The 18,982-nt window shown below is 41.7% G+C and overlaps 1 protein-coding gene and 1 long non-coding RNA gene across 6 annotated transcripts in view; one reads left to right on the forward strand and one right to left on the reverse strand.

Annotated features, from left to right (window-relative positions):
* Positions 1–18,982, reverse strand: part of LOC122564562 (cadherin-12-like) — a 623,768-nt gene that overhangs the window by 51,089 nt on the left and 553,697 nt on the right. The window lies entirely within an intron of this gene.
* LOC148141112 (uncharacterized) overlaps positions 9,738–18,982 on the forward strand; it is a 49,915-nt gene continuing 40,670 nt past the window's right edge. The window contains exon 1 of the long non-coding RNA XR_015752803.1: positions 9,738–9,809. This is a non-coding gene — a long non-coding RNA (uncharacterized LOC148141112). The remainder of the gene's footprint in view (positions 9,810–18,982) is intronic.

An 18,982-nucleotide genomic window follows, 5' to 3' on the forward strand; every position in this document is an offset into this window, starting at 1 on the left:
TAGCCTTGCCCTTTGAATTACCAATCCAGTGACATTGTCACGTGATCACCATCTCCCTCTCACTTTCTGCAATCGGTTTTATTATTCGGAAGAAGCATTGTGCACTGACTGTCAGCGCATTGTGCAGCATTTACCCATGAATTCAGACTTGGAGATTAATGACTGCAACATAAAAAATGCCAGTTTACTAAGAAAGTGTAACATTGGCACATTGTACCATTAAACAACAGGATCATCAGCTTACTTTTCAAACAACAACATTAACGTACTGGAGATAACCCAAGAACTACAATTCTCCTTTCTGGCAGAGTGTGCCTGCACTTGATTGGAGTCAAACTAAAATCATTAGCAAGAACATTACCTTCTTTGGTTTCAATGTTTAAATTACTTCTGAATTCGTTATGAAGGTATGTTTATTGAGCAACTAAAGTTGTCTCCCAAGAAACAGCATAAAAATATTCACAACATGCATCAGCTTCACTATCATGCAGAAAGAAAAATAGATCAATGCTGGCAACCAATTTAGAATTGTCAGTTGAGCACACAGTATGGTGCACTTGTGTGTACTGGAATCTACAATTATAATGCACAAGGTGCTGTGCTTTGTAGACAGATAGACATGTGTATGCATTGTACCTGTTTAATTCATTCCAAGATCCCGGACTATGTGCTGAGGGAGGGACTAAAGCTTGGGATAGCTGCCCACCAAAGTGCAGTGGGGAAAGACCATTATCTAAGGTCTTTCTGCTGATCTTAAATAAGGGTCTTTTCAGTGTTGGACCCTCCCAATGCTTTACATACATGTAAATATAACCTTGTACAGATAGGAAATGCCTTTGGTTTGTGTACTGGACAGAGTCAAACTCCAGTGTTTGTTTATTTTTTCATATGCTATTGTACAGATCTGAGCTGCTTTTGTGACTATATAATAGCTTTATGAAAAAAGTATATTTTTGTAATTAAAGAAACTGTTTTGATTCCACAAAACAGGTACCAGACATTCTCTAGTTCATCTTTGGCTCCTTGTGAAATAGTCAAATAGTAATAGTCAACGTGCCTAGTTTAAAATTGAAACAAAACATGACAGTTAACTGTCAATCATCATTAACTGGCAATTTCTTCATGGCAATGCATCAATTAATTACAGTCCATTTTCCAGCCAATCAGCCTCTCTTCTTAGGCAGTATCAGTTTTCCCTCTACTTTGGTGTTTCTTGCAAAATGGGAGGCTTTGATAAACACATCCACTGGATGTAGATTAAAAACAAAAGGGTGTGATTTGAAAAGTCTGGCACATTACTCATAGTTTGTAAAAGTAAAAGAAAAACTTGCACAGCACAAACCACCCAATGTCCCAACGTGTTTTGTAGCTAGTGAAGTATTTTTTGAAGTTTAATCATTATCACAATATAGGAAGTGGTGCAGCTAATCTGCACACAGCAAACTCTAAGAAACTGCGATGGAGTGTCAACTCTATACACAGTGAGATTTAAGCAGACAGACTTTACAAAGCTTACAACAAGGGTTTCTTTGTTCACTGATATCAAATCTTCTACAAATATTAAAAGTTTAACTTTGAGAAATAAGCAATTTACATGGGATCCTCATGCTTACCCACAGCACTGCAACCCCCTCCAACCCTACACCCCATCCCTCCATCATCTGAGGCCATATTATCTATTTTTTCAGTGATATTCACTGAAGGATAAATATTGGCCAGGGCAGTAGGCAGAACCCCAAAATCCCTTCAAAATAAAACCGGGGGGGTGGGGGGGGGTTTGGTAGTCACCTGCAATGGCAAAACTAAAGGTCTTAGCTTAACGCCTGTTCCTAAAGCTGGCAGCCCCGAAAGTTCAGCATTCTCACATTACTGTATTGGAGAGTCTGCCTTGATGTTCTGCACATGTACTTGACTCGAACTTGAGACCAGTTTTTGCCATATGAAGGAGCTAAGAGCAGGCATGGATACATTCCCAATACTCACTGTCACAGAGAGACATTGCTCACCATTGTATTTCACAAATTGCACAAGCGACTTATTTTCTAAGACGTGGAGCATGTTGGGCCTCATTCACTAACATTGTGCCTAATCTGTGGCTAGTCCTGGGACTGTATATATCTCCAGTCACATCCCCCACATTTGTGCCCATGCATCTTATTGACATATTAGTGATCATAGTCTAATAATCAATCACTCTCCAGGATTTGACAAACTCTGTCAGTTAATTTATTTAAAACAGTTAAACCAATGAGAGCAAAGTAACTGATTCCTGTGTGTGCAGCCTGCAGCCCTTCCCAGATTAATTGTAGGCAGAGTCACAACATTGTATACACACTGCACCTCCCCCTGAAAAGTAAGGCACACTTCTCAACTATATTTCTTTGCTTGGACCACCCTCCAAAATATACATTGACAGGCATGACATCAATGTCGCATCATTAGGATTCAACATCTTATCTGCATCTATTCATCCATTGAATAACTTTCTTCCCAAACAAATTTCCACATTTTCAACCATATCAAAATTTCTCCTCCACCTCCAGTGCTGATTAAATACTCCAATAAAAAAAAATCAGTCCATTTTAATTATTTTTTTTGTAGCACACATTTCTTGACTGTGCAGACAGCATATCCCTGGGGTGAACATCATCTCAGATGCAAACTAAGTGATGACAGTGAACCCATCGCTTGATTAAACTTACTGGGGACTTATTAGACTATAAAGGCATAAGCCTGAAACGTCGATTCTCCTGCTTCTTGGATGCTGCCTGACCTGCTGCACTTTTCCAGCAACACATTTTCAGCTCTGATCTCCAGCATCTGCAGTCCTCACTTTTTCCTAACTTATTAGACTATATCAATTAACCAATTGCAAGATCTCAGTCAATATTTGACGTTTGGATTTCATATTTCCATGTGCCATTGTTCTTGATTCCAACTTCAGAAATGATACTTCAGAGCAATTAAACCCTTTGGAATGTTTCATGCACATGTAACTCTTCCAACCATAAACCCAAGACAGAAATGTTAACTCATAACTTCCTGCTGAGGAATCATATAATTATAATTATATATGCAGTTATATAATGGTGATAGAATATTTTAAGATGTCTTAAATTGTCAAGCAACTCAGCATCCTCTTTCCTCACAATTTTAATGTCCAGAACGTAGTAGAGGGTGGTAAAGGAAGGGAAATCTTCATGTACATATTTTCTAATGTACGGATAACAGGCAGCTTGGTTCAGTTAGGAGGAGAGAATAATAACCACCCACATTAGGAAAAGAATCAGCGTAGAATAAGAGACAAGTTTCCAAACACATCACACGCTGCAGTGAAAGAAAAAGAATGGTCTAAGGGCCCACTGCATCTAAACCAGGGCTTATGGTATTGAGGCAAAGATCCAAAAGATTCTGAGCAGGATAAACTCTGTAAAATGTGGCCTTGGCAATATGTCCAACAATGTCTTACAAATATAGACGTGACCCAAGGTATATAGGTTTAGGAAGAGGATCTTCTACTCATGCAGGATCTGACAGTATCCATGAAAATGCCTACAAGATGCAAATTCCATGAGCATAACATGGCTTTGAGAACTCTGAACTGCCACCAACTTCACCTTCATTATGTCAGTGGAAAAATTGAGAAGACAAATTAAGAACAAAATTTTACAAATGCTAGCCATTTGAAATAAAAGCAGGATATTCTGGAGAAACTCAACGGGTTTAATTTTGATTTGATTTGATTTAGTTTTGTTTTGGGAGTAACACACAGATCACAGCAAACAAGGAGATACAGATCATAGGGTGCTCAGACAACACAAGGTATACATGGGTATGGCTGCACAGGAGGTGCACAAAGCATTAGTAAGGTCAAGATTAGTAAGGTCAACATTATTTGAAGTTATAGAGATCTATTCAGCAGTCTAATAGCAGCAGGGAAGAAACTGTTCTTGAACCTGCTGGTGCATATGTTCAAGCTTCTAGATCTTCTGCCTGATGGAAGATGTTGGAAGAGAGTATTACCAAGCTGGGAGGGGTCTTTGATGATGTTGGCACCATTTCCATGGCAACGAGGAGTATAAATGGAGTTCATAGATGGGAGATAGGCTTCCATGATCGTCTGGGTTGTGCACACAACTTTCTGTAGTTTCTTACAGTCCTGGGCTGAGCAGTTGCCATTCCAGGCTGTTACACCTAGATAGAATGCTTTCTATGGTGCATCTGTGAATGTTATTGAGGGTCCTTGTGGACATGCTGAATTTCCAAAGCTGCCTGAGGAAGAAGAAGCGTTATGCCTTCTTGACTGTCACATCTACGTGGGAGGTCCAGGACACAGTGTTGTTATTATCATTCTTAGGAACTTGACGCTTTTGACCCTCTCCACTTCCGCTCCGTTGATGGAGATAGGGGTGTGTTATCCTCCTTTCTTCCTGATCAGAGAGAAGCAGAGTTACCGTTTCAAGTCTGGTCCTGACTTGTCTTCAAAACTATGAGAGTTCTGAAGTAGAATTAGACAGGACTCAAAACGTTGTCTGTGTTCTCTCTCCACAGATAGTGCGAGACCTGTTGGGTTTCTCAAGCAGTTTCTGCTTTTATGGGGAATCTCAATAATGTCCTTTGGAAACAATTTGATGTTTCTCCACTTCATAATCACTGTCTTTTTGCCTTGACACTTCAAGTTTAAGAACATTTGTCAAATTCTGAATAAGTTTGTTTTTGCCATTTTTCTTTGCTTCAGAGGCTCGTGCAAGGCACACCCATTGGCTGTCTCTCTCCACACTTCCTCCTTTGCTTCAGTTCACGTTATATTCTTGGGTATTCAGTTTGATAGGTTCAGCTACACGAATAGAGTGAAGAACTTAGGACGGTTCCCCTTCGAGAAAAGATTTTGCGGTTTTCAAAATCATGAACGAATTGGGCGGAGTAGACTGGGAGGACATTGTTCTCACTCATAAAAGGAACAAGAATGCGAGGGCCTAGATTTAAACAGATATGTAAACAAAGTGAAGGTGATGTGAGAAAAAAACTTTTTCACTCAATCTGGAATGTACTGTCTCGAAATAGTTACCGGCTGCCATCTTGAAAAAAACCCCTTTATCCCTAATCTCTGCCTGCCGCCAGTCAGCCAATCTCCATCCAAGCCAGTACCCTGCCCCTAACAGAGGATTGTATCTAATTTATCTTATCTTATCTTGTCAAAGGCCTTCTGAAAATCTAAATAGATCATATCCACTTTCTCTCTTTAGTCTAATGTGCTCCTTACCTCCTCAAAGAATTATAACAGACTTGTCAGACACAACCACCCCTTGGTGAAGTTGTCCTGGCTCAGCCCTGGTCCTGCTATGATTTCCTGTCTTCTGCCTCCATCCCTTCTTGAATAGGATGTTACACTAGACCGTTTCCAGTTCTCTGAATTGTGCGATTTCTCTCATTCCTGAACCCATTATCTGATGTCTCTCGACATTCTGTAACACGGTCCGGTTTAAAGTTTTGAAAGGAATACAGTGCTCAAATTGTTTTTAGCCAGGCCCAGAGTAGTTATGTTCTGTTTTTCAGTCATTCGCAGGGATTAGGGCTAGGCCAAAATGTACTGTCATTGGGTCTGGAGTCACATATGGGCCAGACCAGCTCAGGATAGTAGTTTCTTTTGACAAAGGACATTAGTAAATTGGATGTTTTTTTTCCTGACAATTGACAATGATCTCATGGTCACATTAGACATTTAATTCCAGGTTTCTATTGGATTTAAATTCCATTATCTGCCATGGCAGGGTTCGAGCCCAGGAACCCAGAATATTGCCCAGGTCTCTGGATTAATAGTCTCACAAAAATATCACGAGGCATTGCCTCCCCATGCATGAAAAAGAAATAATTCATCATTATCTTTGTGGATTGAGCTACCAATGAGAATTGGAAATATTAACTTCTTCAAACATAATTCATCTCAACTTTGCATATTGTTTTCCCACTTTTATAATATGCACTGAAAGGTCGTTAAGCAGATGTTGCCAATTTTAAAATACCTTTCATTCCAGAGATAATCACATCAGGAATTATAACAGCTTGTAACATATCAATTTTAAAATAAAACAGCACAACTGATACAGGTTAGAAAATGCATTATTCTCAATAAAACATTCACCCATTCATCATAAAATTTGCACGCTGAATAAATGAACACATTCAAATATCAATTTTGTTGTGCTGCAATTATCAGAATGTTGCTGGAGTAGAATAAACAGATCTTACAACTTTGTGCTTTATCGTTCAGATTTTAAACAATGGAAAATATTTCTTATTTTTGCTTTTTTTCCCACAAATACCCAATAACCTGCCAAGGCTAATTATATTCAATTCGTTTCTAATCCTAATCCCTAGATCGCACATGTAACTTGTCAACTCATTAAATGCAGCCAGAATATGAATATCATAGCTTCATCTCTGTTCCAAATGTGTGCCGAGTCAACACTTATCATCATCTCAGATGGTCTCTTGTGTCTGTGGAAAGCTCGTGTCCCCAACTGTGATAACAGCAGAGAAACACAGGAAAAAGCTGCAAAGCTCAGCTCTTGTCAAGACAAAAATCCACTCTAAAGCATGCATGTTGTCTGCAGTATTGATTTAAACTGAAATGTAGACGAGATGGTGGAGAATGGGACTGATGTGATGAGCAACACATGATGTCTTTGTGATAAGGTCTAATTCCTGGGTGTCATTTTAACCTGATTGATGAGCTGCTATCCTGATCACATCACAAATCAAGCAACATGTTGCATTTTAATCTGCCTCAAAGCAATGGAGAGATGACACAACTTTCTAAATATGTACCAAAAATAGAAATTGCTGGAAAAACACAGCAAGTCTGGCAGTATTTGTGGAAAGAAATCAAAGGTAACATTTCGGGTCCAGTGACACTTCTGATTTACAACATCCATTGTTCTTTCAGTTTCTATTTTCTAAATGTGCAACAGGTTTCTTTATAGGAGCTTTACAATATCTCTGAAATAATTAAATATATGTACCAACTCAGCATTTAGCTGCCTCTGTGGAGTTTGTTTATTTTATCTCTGAGTTCACATCCAGGCCTAACCAAACAAGCACAGTACACAGAGAGCACTTACCAGCCTCACCTAACCAAATGCAGAACTACAGAACAGCTGATGAGTGCATAATCCATTCATAACTCACCCAAAATGTTCAGCTCGATTATACAGGCCTGCTTCAAAGAAGGACAACAGCAACCTTACAAACCTGAAGCTGATTTATTAAAATGTTAATTTCTGACCCTCATTTTTCATCTTTTTCTTTTTTTCTAGACCCTTCTTGGCAAGAAAACTTGCCACAAGTTTGCCACAATTTGTAGGAGCAGAAATCTATGGGCAGCACGGTCACAGCAGCCTCAGAGTGTCAGGGACCTGGGTTCAATTGCTGCCTTGGGTGACTGTCTGTGTGGAGTTTGCACGTTCTCCCCATGTCTGCGTGGGTTTCATCCGGGTGCTCCAGTTTCCTCCCATAATCCAAAGATGTGCAGGTCAGGTGATTGGCCATCCTAAATTGCCCGTAGTGTTCGGTGCATTAGTCAGAGGGAAATGGGTTACTCTTCGGAGGGTTGGTGTGGACTTGTTGGGCCGAAGGGCCTGTTTCCACACTGTAAGGAATCAAAAAAAAAATCGGCCATTTGGCCTATCCAGGCTGCTCCACCATTCAATGAGATTGTGGCTAATCTGATAACCTTTAATTCTACTTTCCTGCCTTTTCCTGATAATCCACGGATTAAAAATCTGTCCGTCTCAACTTTCAATTTACTCAATGACCCAGCCTCAACAGTCTCTGTGGTAAAGAATTCCACAGATTCACTATCATCTGAATGAAGAAATTCTATCTCATTTCTGTCTTAAATGTGTGCCCCCCTTACTCTGAGATGATGCCCCCTGGTCCTAGACTCACCAGCAAGGGGAAGCAACCTTCTGCATCTGCCCTGAAGAAGTCCCCTAATAAGTTTTTATACTTAAATAAGGTCACGGCTCGTTCTTCTAAATTCCAATGAGTCCAGGCCAAACTTTTTCAATCTCTCCTCTTAAATCAGTCCTTTTATACCTGGTATCAGCATATTGAACCTTTTCCGGTCTGCATCCAACATCAGTATATCTTTATTTTGATAATGTCCAAAACTGGATATAGAACAGTTTTAAACAGACTAAATGTTCATGTGCTGCATTGATAATAATGTTTTGAGGCATTAAAATGTTCCAACTCTGTTCACGGTGTCAAACTGTGGACTGAGTACAGCCTTCTATAGTTGTTCCAAAATCAATGGAATTTTACACTCAATTCAAGGCCAACCCTCCATTTGCCTTCGCTAATTTCGTGCACAGGTAGAGGCCTTGGAGGAAAGTAATTTTCTTGAGCATGCATATCAGGTCATACTCACTAACGCTATCAGGTCATACTCACTAACTCTCCCTGCTAACTTCCTCCACTCATCACTCCACCCCAATTTGGCACCGGTTCGTGTCATGTGAGAAAGGTGTTTGACCATGTCCAATGTCAGTGAGAAACAGCATGTTCAGCTGGCTTGGATAGGCCATGAATGACCTCACTGCAGAGCAAGATCCCGCAGCCAGCTCTGTTGAGCAATGGAGTAGAGGAAGCCAAGCCATGAAGGGCAACTTACAGTCACACAGTTTTCCAAGACATTGAAGGGTATTCCACGGAGCATCAGCTCTTTGGCTGAAAATATGAAAGGATACCCTTTTGGCCTGTGTGTTTTCTCATGTGTCATGAGCACAGCTCCATCCATCACAGAGAGTGCAGTCACCTCCACAGATACTCAGCCAAGCCCTCATCCATGTTTTGCAACTTGGGTGGATCTGAATGCCTCCTTGGTAGATCCCAAAGACTCAATGCAAGAGATGGCTGGATCACACGGAGGGTGGGACATGGAACAGGGTGGCCATCATCTCAAGCTTGCTCACCCACAGATGAGTGGATTCCCAGAAACCCACCCAATTGCCATCCTTGATCCAGACTCAAACACAAAAGACACAAGAAATGGAAGCTCAAGGAATCCATTTGGAACCTCAACATTCTACTGCCATTTCATAAAATCATGGCAAATCAATCTTTCTGCTTAAATCCCAGAGAAATTGTTGGCTTTCAGTGTCCTAAATATCGATTAAACCTTGTCCTGCAAAAACTCAGAAACCGACCATCCGCAGCCCAGTGGGTAAAAGATTCCACAGATTCTCAACCCTTTGATTGATTCATTGTCTCAATCCTAAATGATTGGTACTTTATCCTGAGACTATACCCAGTGTTCTAGACCTTGCAGCCAGACAGTAGTATAAATACAGTTCCCCACCTTGTCTGGCCTCTTTCAGGTGCCCAGCCATGACTATGAGAGACATACCTTGTCAGAATTGTGGGGATGGGAAACAAGTTTTCAAAAAAGCACTTAAGCTGATTACTTGGGTGAGAAATTAATGGAACAGCATCTTTCCATGAGGCATTTGTCACTTTGGTGACTAGGGTGTTTTTATAATAGCTTCTGACTCATTGACATTGAAGTCAGCTGAATGTTGTCAGTGTTCTTCAATGCAGTATGGAGGGGGTGGGAAAGGCTGTGTTAAGGGCTGCTAAGCAGAGTTCTCAGTACAGGCATATGAGCAGCTTAGCAGAACCAATGAGCAATTGGATCCCCTCCACCCCGCCTTGCTGATTAGATCTTCCTCCTGAAGCTTCTCCCCTTTACCACTTTCTGATACGGACAGCAATGTTTCTGAATGTTTGTTCCAACTGCAACTCTCACAGTATGTATCACACTGCAGTATTGTACCAGACAGCAGCAGATTTCCTGATGGGTGTAGTGTGGGAAGTACCTAAACTCAGTTTGAGCAACAAGGTGCTGTGTTCTGTAATCCTGGTGGAGCCTTCACTTTGTTCCAACTTGCACTGTTCTGGTGGAATAGGAACAGACAGAGGCCATTCAGCCCCATGAGGCCATGGCTTATCTGTGGCCTAATTCCACATACCTACCTTTGGCCCATATCCTTTAGAGATCTTTGCTTAACAAAAAAATCATCTATCTCAGAATTAAAGTTACCAACTAATCCAGCATGAACTGCAAAACTTAACTTGACCTCCCCTTGGAAAGTAAGGCAGAGCAAGTTGGATGAGCACTTTGAGCCATAATTCTACTAGTTTAAAAATAGTTATGGAAAAAGATAAGCTTGGTCCACAAGTTAAAGTTCTAAACTGGTCAATTTTGATGGCATTAAACAGTGACTTTCAGAAGTTGATGGGGGGAGGCTGTTCACAGGTTAAGGAATATCTGGCAAGTGGGAAGCTTTCAAAAGTGAGATAATGAGAGTTCAGGGCCAGCATTAGATTAGATTCCCTACAGTGTGGAAACAGACTCTTTGGCCCAAATAGTCCACACCGACCCTTTGAAGAGTAACCCACCCAGACCCATTTCCCTCTGATTAACGCACCTAACACTATGGGCAATTTAGCATGGCCAATTCACCTGACCTGCACATCTTTGGACTATGGGAGGAAACCCGAGCACCTGCAGGAAACCCACGCAGACATGGGGAAGATGTACAAACTCCACACACAGTCACCCAAGGCTGGAACTGAACCTGGGACCCTGGTGCTGTGAGGCAGCAGTGCTAACCATTGTGCCACCTCATATGATACTGTTAGTGTGAGGGACAAGGCTGGCAGGAATAAGGAACACTGGATGACTAGAGACATTGAGGCTCTGGACAAAAAGAAAGAGGACTATGTCAAGTAGAGACAGCTGGGAACAAATTAATCCTTTGAGGATTATTGGAACTTAATAGGGAAATCAGGGAAAAGGGGACTTGAGGTAGCTTTGGCAGATAGAGTAAAGGACAATCCAAAGAGATTCTACAAATACATTAAGGTCAAAAGAGTAATGAGGGAGAGAATAAGGTCCCTTAAAGATCTACGTGTCTGTCTCTGTGTAAAATCACAGGAGATGGGTGAGATACTAAACAAATATTTTATGTCAGTATTTACTGTGAAGAAAGACATGCAATTTAACTCGGGGAAATGAATAGCGATGTCTTCAAAACAGTCCACATTACAGAGGAGGAGTTCTGGAGGTCTTAAAACGCATAAAGGTAGTTACATCCCCAGGACCTGATGAAGTGTATCATAGAAAATTGTGTTACTGTGACTGGAAAATTCAATTCATAAAAAGAGACTGGATAGGTTGGGACACTTTTCCTGAAGTGTAGGAGGCTGAGGGGTGAGCTTATAGAGGTTTGTAACATCCTGAGGGATGTAGAGAAGGTGAATAGCCAAGATGTTTTCCCTGGTGGGGGAGACCAAAACTAGAGGGTATAGATTTAAAGGTGAGAGGGGAAAGATTTAAAGAGACCTGAGGGGTAACTTTTTCATACAGAGGGTAGTGCATAATGGAATGAGCTGCCAGAGGATGTGTTAGAGGTGGGTATAATTACAAAATCTAAAAAGACTCTCCATAGATAAATGGATAAGAAATGTTTAGAGGGATATAGCCAAATGGAGGCAAATAGGACCAGCTCAGTTTCGGAAACTTGGTTGGCTGAAGAGCCGGTTTCTGTGCTTTTGAGACAGGTATTTGTGAATGTTGGACTGTCACATGTTAATGTGCACATGCTCTTTGCACTGATCTTCACAATGAGGTTCTTTGCATTATATCAATGGCCCTCTTCATTCATTCATGCTCCTCTCCATTTTGTCATTGATCCTCCTCGCACTCAGTCAATGATACCTGTATTTTGTGAATGACCATCTACACTTTGTCAAAACCTCTGACATTAAGTCTTTGACCTTTGATCTCAAGTTTGAAAGAATGACCACTAAAACCTTTGGATCTTTATCTGCTCATGGAGACTTGAGGGAAAGGGGCAATATTTCCCCATGTGATTTCATGCAATACTCTTCCTACCTGCTAAACCCAGGTAAATAGATTCTGGCAACTCCTGCATGAAATATCAATAATTCTCCCAAATCACAGGAGGACAGAGACAGCAGATACATGTGAACACCACTCCAATACACTCACCACCACGACTTGGAAATATATCACCATTAATTCACTGTTATTGGGTCAAAATTCTGGAATTCCTCTTTAAAGAACATTGTGAGTCTACCCAGAGCAGATGGACTGCAGCAGTTCAAGAAGGAAGCACACCACCACCCCTTTAGGGGCAATTAGAGATGGGCAATAAATGAGTGACCCCCACTTACTGTGAGTGAATAAAAAAAGGACAGGGAATCACAGGATTGTTACAGTGCAGTAGGAAGCCATTCAGCCCATTGTGTCTGCACCGGCTCTTCAAATGAGCATCATTATCTACAACCAATTCCCTATCACTTCTCCACACCTTGCACATTGTTTCCATTTAACTAACCATCCAATACCCTCCTGAATGCCTCAATTGATCTTGCCTCCAGCACATTTCCAGGCAGTGCATTCCAGACCCCAACTACTTGCTGTGTGAGGAAGTCCTTCTTTTTCTCACCTTGCTTTTGCTTCTTTTGCAGCTCACTTTAAACCCGTGCCCTCTGCTTTTTGATCCTGTTTTGAGCCAGGACAGTTTCTCCCTAGCCACTTTATGAAGTCCTTTTATGATTTTGAAAACCTCTATTCGATCTCCTCTTAGCCTCCTTCCCTCCCACGTGAACAGTCCCAAACTCTCCAATTTTTCCTCATAACTGAGATAGCCGAAATTTTATAACTGAGGTATCTCATCCCTGAAACCATTTTAATGTACTCCTCCACGTTCTTGTTGGATTTTTTCATATCCTTCTTAAAATGAGACACCTCCTGCTGTACTCTAATACTCCAGCTGAGAATAGAAATTTTCTCTGAGATAGCCCTTCCCCTTGATTTTCTGTTGCTTTCCATTGGGAAATCATAGAATCCCTACATTATGGAAGCAGACCATTCAGCCCATCAAGTCTATATCAACCGTCCAAAGAGCTTCCCACCCAAACCCACCTTATCCACATAATCCTGTATTTCCCATGGCTAACTTGGAACTCTGGGCAATTTCCCATGGCCAATCCATCTAACTGCACATCTTGGACTGTAGGAAGAAACCAAAGCACCAGTAGGAAACCCTTGCAGACACAGGGAGAATGTGCAAACTCTACACAGACAATCGCCCAAGGGAAGAATCGAACCTGGGACTATGAGGCAGAAGTGCTAACCACTGGCCTAAATTCACTAACCCCTCAAGTTAAATGTGCTCTCCATCTTGGGTAGGAGAGAACACCTTCACTCACCGTTGGGACATCCTTCCAATGATTTAAATCCCCACAGAGAGGCCAGTACAGGAGCTAACTTTGAGTTATTTAAGAAAATTGATGGACTGTTGTTTCCTATTGGGAAGTTTGAGGTTGGAGCTTGGAGGCATTGCAAGTGACGTACATCACACTGCGATGGTTCTGCACAACTGCTTATTAACTTCATATTTCTGTGGCTAAACAACTGCACAAGACACTTCTGTCTCACTGCTTCTCACCGGCCTGATCCATAATAGTAAATTCAGCTCCACACTGGCAGCAGCACAACAGCTCAGGGACAATAAAGTTTATATGAGCAGATTATCTCTGGTGAAATTAGAAGCTTTATGATTCCCAGAACATTACCCCTAGCTGATGAATTGAGAATATTCGATATTGTTATAAGCAACAGAAGGATAAACCAACAGGCTTTAAACTCTCGAGGAATTGATAAACAGTCTTGTTCATCCACTCCTCCTCATGCTCAAGGAGAAATGTGGCTGCCTAGATAAAATAAATTCGACAGCCAACATTTGTATCACATTTCATAGTCATCATTATGCTAAGGGTCTGAACATAATAAGTTTGAGAAAATGTTATCCTCAAAGTATATCATGCTGGAAAGAATAATTTTGCATTCTTTAAAAATCATCCTCTATTGATCAATTCATGCAATCTCTTCTTATTTAAATTGCCTTACACATAAACAGAAAGGAAAAAGTATGACTTTCAATTCTATAGCACCAGTCATGAGTTCAGTCAGGATGTAACAATGTACTTACAGCCAGTGCAGTATTTTTGAAATGAAGCAATTATGAACATTTAAGCACTGTAACACAGCAACCACTCTGTGCACAGGAAGCTCCCATACACAGCAGAATGATACAGAACTAGATTAAAAGTTACAGTGATGTGGATTTAGTGATAAGTATAAACCGAGACTTTTCCTGAATAATGTCAGAGGATTGTTCACATGCACCACAAAGGCAGACGGGGGTGTTAATTTAATGTCTCATCTGAAAAATGGATATGACATAAAGTCCTCAGAGAATTACAGAACCATATAGTGCCAAGGACATCCATCGGCCCATCAAGTCTGCACCGACACAACTATTCGAAATCTTCACTGGACACACTTCCTGCAATTGGCCTAGAACCTTGAATGCTGTGACATGTCAAGTGGCTCATCCAAATACTTTTTTTAAAGGTTTCTTGCCTCAATCACCCTCCCAGGCAAGAGTTTCAAACTCCCACTACCTTCTGAATCAGAAGAATTCTCAACTTACTTCTTAGCTTCCTTCCTCTTACCTTAAAACTATGTCCCCTGGTTATTGACATCTTGACTATTAGAAAAAATGCCTTCAGAATCACGTCCCTCCTGTTCTGACACACCTCTATCAGGTCTCATCTCAAACCTTTGCTTCTCCAAGGAAAATAATCCCAGTCCATCTAATCTTTCCTGATGGCTCAAATCCATTAGCCCAGGCAGCATCCTGATAAATCTCCTCTGCACCCTGTCTTGTGCAATCACATCCTTCCTATAATGTGGTGACCAGAAATGCAGACAGGACTCCAGTTGTAAGACCATAAGATATAGCAGCAGAACTAGCCATTCAGCCTATCGAGACTGCTCTGCCATTCAATCATGGTGGATACATTTCTCAACACCATTCTACTGCCTTCTCTTTGTAACCTTTGATCCCCTTCCCAATCAAGAATCTCTGTTTCTGCTTTAAAAACACTCACTGACTTAACATCTACAGCCCTCTGTGGTAATGAGTTCCACAGGGTCACCACCCTCTGGCTAAAGAAATTGTTTCTTTGTTCTTGCAGAAGCACGTCGTTCATTCGTGCATGTTGGTCGCCATGGAATGTGACCAAGCTTACATTCAATTCTGTGGCCAATGACTGCACAATGTTCAGCACCATTCACGACTCCTCAGATACTGAAGCAGTCTATATTAAATACATCAAAATCTGGACAACATCTGGGCTGATGAATAGAAAATAACATTTGCACCACATAGATGCCAGGCTATGACCATCACCAGTAAGAGGCAATTTAATCACTGCCCCTAGACATTCAATGGCATTAGCATCACTGAATCCCCTACTATCAACAATGGGTTACCATTGACTAGAAATTCAACTGGACTCCTCACATAAATACAGCGGCTATAAGAAAAGGTCAGAGGTTACTCGCTTCTTGACTCACCAATGCCTGTCCACCATCTAAAGGCATAAATCAGGAGTGTGATGGAAGACTCCCTGCTTATCTGGATGGATGCAGCTCCAACAACACTCAAGAAGCTCTATTCTATCCAGGATAAAGTAGCCCACTTGATTTGCATCTCATCCACGAGCATTCACTCCCTCCACTACCGACACTCAGTAGCAGCAGCATGTACCATCTACAAGATGCACTGCAGAAATTCACCATAGATCCTCAGACAGCACTTTGCAAACCCATAACCACTCCCATCTGGAAGGATAAGGGCAGCAGATAAATGGGAACACCACCCTCTGCAAGCTCTCCTTCAAACCACTCACCATCCTGACTTGGAAATATATCACCATCCCTTCACTGTCACTGGGTCAAAAATCCTGGAATTCCCTCCCTAAGGGCATTGTGAGTCTACCTACAACACATAGACTGCAGTGGTTTAAGGTGGCAGCTCATGACTGCCTTCTCAAGGGGCAACTAAGGATGAGCAATAAAAGCTGACCCAGCCAGTGACACTGGTGTCCCACAAGTGAATAAAAAATAATGTTTTATACAGTTCCAACATAAGCTCCTCACTCTTCTATTCTAAACCTCAGCTAATAAATGAAGTGGAGGTGCCAGTGTTGGACAGAGGGGGACAAAGTTAAAAATCACACAACACCAGGTTAGAGTCCAACAGGTTTATTTGGAAGCACTAGCTTTCAGAGCACTGCTCCTTCATTAGGTAGCTGTGGAGCAGGATCATAAGGCACAGAATTTATAGCAAAATATTTTAGCAAAATCTTATAGCAAAAGCTAGTGTTCCAAATAAACCTGTTGGACTATAACCTGGTGTTGTGTGATTTTTAACTCAGCTAATAAAGGCAATTATCCCATAATCTTTTTATATGCCAGACAACTCCAGCAGAATGCTATCACCAAACACATCTTCCCCTCACTCCCCTGTCTGCATTTCACAGGGATCTGTCCCTCTAGGACACCTCAGTCCATTCATCAACCACTAACACCACAGCCGCCTTCCAACAGCCCCCTTCCCATGACACCTTGCCATGTAACCGCAGAGGGTGCAACACCTGCCCCTTCCCCTCCTCCCTGCTCCCCATCCAAGAGCCTAAACGGTCTTTCCAGGTGAAGCAGCATTTCACCTGCACCTCCTCCAATCTTGTGCATTGTATTCACTACACCCCTATTCTACATTGGGGAAACCAAACACAGGCTGAGTGACCTCTTTGTGCAACTCTTCCAGTCTGTACGCAAGCATAACCCAACCTTCCTGTAGCTGGTCACTTTGACACAGTGTCCTGTTCACATGTCCCACATGTCTGTCCTCGGCATGCTGCAGTGTTCCAGTGAATCACAGCACAAACTGGAGGAATACCATCTTGTCTTCAGACTAGGCACTTTACAACCTTCTGGACTTAAGAAAATTGTGAGCCCACTCCCATTTCTTCCCTTTCTTTTTGCTTTACTTGTAACATTCTCTGTCACTATGTCCTCACTCCCCTCCCCCCAGCACAGTGGGACTGCCTATCCTTTCCAGTCTGGCATTCTTCTGCCATTCTCACATTCTGATCAATTAATCTAAACTGTCAATGCCTTTTCTTCCCCAACACTCCACCCTCCCCCCCCCCCCCACCCCCGACTTTCGCATAAGTGCTGTCCCTTCTAGACTTCACTTCAGCTCTGATAAAGAGTCATCTCAACTTGAAATGTTAGCTTGCACTCTCTGTCTCTCCATAGATGCTGTCTGACCCACTTTGATCTCCAGCATTTGTTGTTTTCGATACCCTATGTTAGGCTCACCAGTCTATAGTTCCCTGGCTTTACCTTACCATCTTTCTTAAATACCTGCACCATGATAGCCAACCTTTAGTCTTCTGGCACCTCACCTGTGACTATCAATGCTAAGATATTTTTATCAATTCCCTGGCTCCCCACAGAGCTTTAGCGTACACTTGAGCAGATCATGTGGATTTATCCACTTTTGTGCGTTTGAAATGTTCAGCACCCACTCCTCTTGTAATATGGGCACTTTTCAATGTATTGCTATTTATTTCCCCATGTTCTCTAGCTTCCATATCCTTCTCCAATGTTAACACTGATGCAAAATACTTGTCTAGTAACTCACCCATCTCCTGCAGTTACGCATATAGGCAGCCTGATCTTTAAGAGGTCCTATTCTCTCCCTAGTTACTCTTTTGTCCTTAATGTATTTATAAATCCCCTTTTGATTATTCTGAACCCCCTTTGCCAAAGCTATCTCATGTCCCTTTTTGCCCTCCTGATTTCCCTCTTAATTATATTCCTACTGCCTTTATACTCTTCTAAGGAATCACTCGATCCCAGCTGCCTATGCAGCTTGTTTGAAGGCTTTCCACTTTTGTTTATGGTTCCATAATAACATGAGCTTACATTTGTACAATATTCATTAAGCATCCCAAGACTGTTTCTCCAGTTGAAGAGAAGTAATATAAGCAAATCTGTGAATTGTCACTTGTGCAAAAGGTATTTGTAGATTTTGCTGAATTTGGGAATGTCCACATCTCCACCTTCCTTACTGGACACTGTATTTTCAAATTCTTAATCTAATTAGATTTAGTGCTTGAAATCCAACAATTGCTTTACAATACCTCAGGTTACAACAGGATCTTGACCAGATGGGCCACTGGGCTGAGAAGTGGCATATGGAGTTTAATTCAGATAAATGCGAGGTGCTGCATTTTGGAAATGCAAATCTTAGCAGGACTTATACACTTAATGGTAAGGTCCGAGGGTGTGTTGCTGAACAAAGAGACCTTGGATTGCAGGTTCATAGCTCCTTGAAAGTGGTAGATAGGATAATGAAGAAGGCGTCTGGTATGCTTTCCTTTATTGGTCAGAATATTGAGTACAGGAGTTGGGAGGTCATGTTGCAGCTGTACAGGACATTGGTTAGGCCACTGTTGGAATATTGTGTGCAATTTTGATCTCCTTCCTGTCAGAAAGATGTTGTGAAACGTGAATGGGTTCAGAAAAGATTCACAAGGATGTTGCCAGGGTTGGAGGATTTGAGCTAGCAGGAGAGGCTAAACAGGCTGGAGCTATTTTCCCTGGAGCGTTGGAGGCTGAGGGATGACCTTATAGAGGTTTATAAAATAATGAGGGGCATGGATAAGGTAAATACGCAAAGTCTTTTCCCTGGAGTGGGGGAGTCCAGAACTAGAGGTCATAGGTTTAAGGTGAGAGGGGAAAGATATAAAAGAGATCTACGGAGAAACTTTTTCACACAGAGGGTGGTACGTGTATGGAATGAGCTGCCAGAGGAAGTGGTGGAGGCTGGTACAATTGCAACATTTAAGAGTTGTTTGGATGGATATATGAATGGAATAATTTGGAGGGATATGGGCTGGGTGCTGGCAGGTGGGACTAGATTGGTTTGGGATATCTGATTGGCATGGATGGGTTGGACTGAAGGGT

This window comes from Chiloscyllium plagiosum, unplaced genomic scaffold (genome assembly GCF_037043375.1).
Source record: "Chiloscyllium plagiosum isolate Xiang-an unplaced genomic scaffold, Cpla_swu_hap1 HiC_scaffold_34, whole genome shotgun sequence".
Lineage (NCBI taxonomy): Eukaryota > Metazoa > Chordata > Chondrichthyes > Orectolobiformes > Hemiscylliidae > Chiloscyllium > Chiloscyllium plagiosum.